The sequence below is a fragment of the Diceros bicornis genome, chromosome 21 (genome assembly GCF_020826845.1).
Source record: "Diceros bicornis minor isolate mBicDic1 chromosome 21, mDicBic1.mat.cur, whole genome shotgun sequence".
In the NCBI taxonomy this organism is placed as follows: domain Eukaryota; kingdom Metazoa; phylum Chordata; class Mammalia; order Perissodactyla; family Rhinocerotidae; genus Diceros; species Diceros bicornis.
In genome coordinates, this window is record NC_080760.1 from 35,588,336 (window position 1) to 35,591,172 (window position 2,837).

Here is a 2,837-nt window from a genome sequence, read left to right on the forward strand (position 1 = left end):
TGGAAGCAACCCCTTCCTTGAAGCAAAAGCAAATATAAATCTTCCCTGGAGGAAAGCATTCTTACTTTAGACCCGGGGAATTCCCACAAATGAAAATCAACTATATATGAGCTTATAATCAAAGGTCACCAAACACACAAGATAAACCACTATGAGTGAAAGTCACTAGGAACAACAAATAATTTGGACCTCCTAAGACTTCAGATCATAGAACTGTCAGATCCAGAATATAAAATAGCTAGATATAAACTATTTAAATAAATTAAAGCTTGGATAAAAATTAAGCTAAGAAAAAAATAGTAAAAAGACAGATTAACGTGGCTAATTCATCAAGAAAACATAATACTTCAAAATGTGTGTGCCCTTAATATTAGAGCTTCAAGAATACATGAAGCAAGAATTGAAAAAACTAAACAGAGAAATAAACAAATTCACAATTACAGATGGATATTTTAACGTACTCTCTCTATATTTGATAATGAGTAGATAAAAAATCAATGAAGATACAGAAGATTTGAACAACTCTATCAACTGAATTTAATTTACACGTATGGAGGATTATACTAAATAGCTGTAGAAAATACATTCTTTCAAATGTAGATGGAACATTAACCAAGATATCCCATATGGTAGGCCATAAAACAAGTCTCAATAAATATCAAAGGACTATAAATCTAACAGAGTATATTCTCTGACTATATCACTATTGAGTTTAACTCAAATCAATAACAATAAATATCTAGAAAAATCCCAAAATATTTGGAAATTTAGCAAACTGTTCCTACATAACCCATAGATCAAAGAACAAATTATAAGGAAAATTAGAAAATATTTTATAGCTAATAATAATAAAAATACAACATATTAAAATTGTAGGATACAGCTAAAGTATTTCTTAAAGGGAAATGTACAGTATTAGACACCTCTGTTAGAAAAGTGGTGTGGTTCCCCCACTTCAAAGATCCACGCTCTCAGCAGTCATGTCTTTATGTAATCCCCTCCAATATTGAATTAGAGCTAACTCTGTGTGACCAATAGAAAACAGCAGAAGTGATGATGAGTGACTTCCCAAGCGAGGTCAGAAAAGGCATTTAACTTCTGCTTTAGCCTCTTGGATTATTTACTCTTGGGGAAACCAGTCACATGGTCATGAAGACACACAAATAGTTCATTAGAAAGGCACACATGCAGAGAAACGAATGCTGAGTGCCAACAGCTAGCACTAACTTGCTGGCCACGTAAGCATAGTGTGTTGGAAGTAGATCTTCCTGCTCCAGTCAAGCCTTCAGATAACTGTAGCTCAGCTGATGTCTCACTGCAACCACATGAGAAACTCCAATTTAGAACTCCCTAACTGAGCCCTTCCTAAATTTTTTACCCTTAGAATCCATGAGCACAATAAACGGTTGTTTTATTTCATTAAGTTTTGAAGGTAATTTGTTATGCAGCATTAGTAACTGGAACAAGAAGAAATGTATAAAATCATCATCTAAGCTTTCAACTAAAACACCCAGAAAAATAAGACCAGTCACCCTTGAATAATGTGGTTTTAAAAAGGTTCTCTTTGACTGTCTTTCTCCCTGAACTCTCTTTTAAGTTGTCTGCCTCTATTGGTATCACATTCAGCTTTTAGCCTCCACAAAAATAGACTGTTTTAAAAATAGAATTACCAAAAATCCTAGAACCGGTGAAACTGTCTTTCAAAATGAAGGCAAAGTAAAGACACTCCCAGATGAACAAAAACTAAAAGATGTCATTGCTAATAAACCTACCTTGCAAGAAATATTAAAGAAAGTTTTTCAGGTGAAAAGCAAATGACTCCAGACAGTAATTCAAATCTACATGATAAAAATAGATTCATTGTAAAAGTAATTATAATGACCAAAGATAGTATGATTGCACATTTCTTCTCTTAACTGATTTATAAAACAATTGTCTAAAACAATATGTAATGTATATAATTGCATTGTTAGGCCTATAAATATAGAAATGTAATATATTTGACAACTATAGGACAAAGGAGACAGGTGAAATCAAAGCTGTGTTGGAGTAAGGAATGAAAACGTGAATTCATAGAAACAGGTGAAAAGAATAAGAAATGTTAAACAAGAAGGCTAATAAACTCTATAAACTTTTAATTGTCCTCTTTTCTTTTCTGTTTCTTTAATAGACATAAACTTATATAAAGTAATATAATGTAATTATAACATTCTATTTTGGTTTTGTAATACATGAAAGTAATATGTATAGCAAGCAAAAAAGAGAGAGAATAGAATAGAGCTATAGAGGTGCAATATTTCTATATCTCATTGGAGTTAAGTCAGTATAAACCTGAAGTAGCTTCTGATAAGTTAAGATGTATATAGCAAGCCTTAGAACAACCACTAAGAAAATAACTCCAAAAGTATATAGTGAAAAACTACTGAAGGAATTAAAATATAATGCTGGAAAATATTCACTCAATACAAAAGAAAGCAGTACAGGAGGAAGAGAGGTACAAAAAGACATGAGCCATATAGAAAACAAAAATGAAATAGCAGGCATGAATCCAACTATATCAATAGTGATGTTAAATGTGAATGGATAAACAATCCAATCAAAAGACGGAGGTTTTCAGACTGGATTTAAAAAAACAAGATCTAGCTATATATTGCCTCTACAGGAGACACAGTTTAGATTCAAATATACAAATAGGTTGAAAGTAAAAGAATGGGAAACGATATTATACAAACAGCAACCATAAGAAAGCTACACTTGCTATACATACATTAAACAAAATAGACTTTAAAAACAATATGTTACTAGAGATAAAGAAGGATATTTTATAATGATAAAGG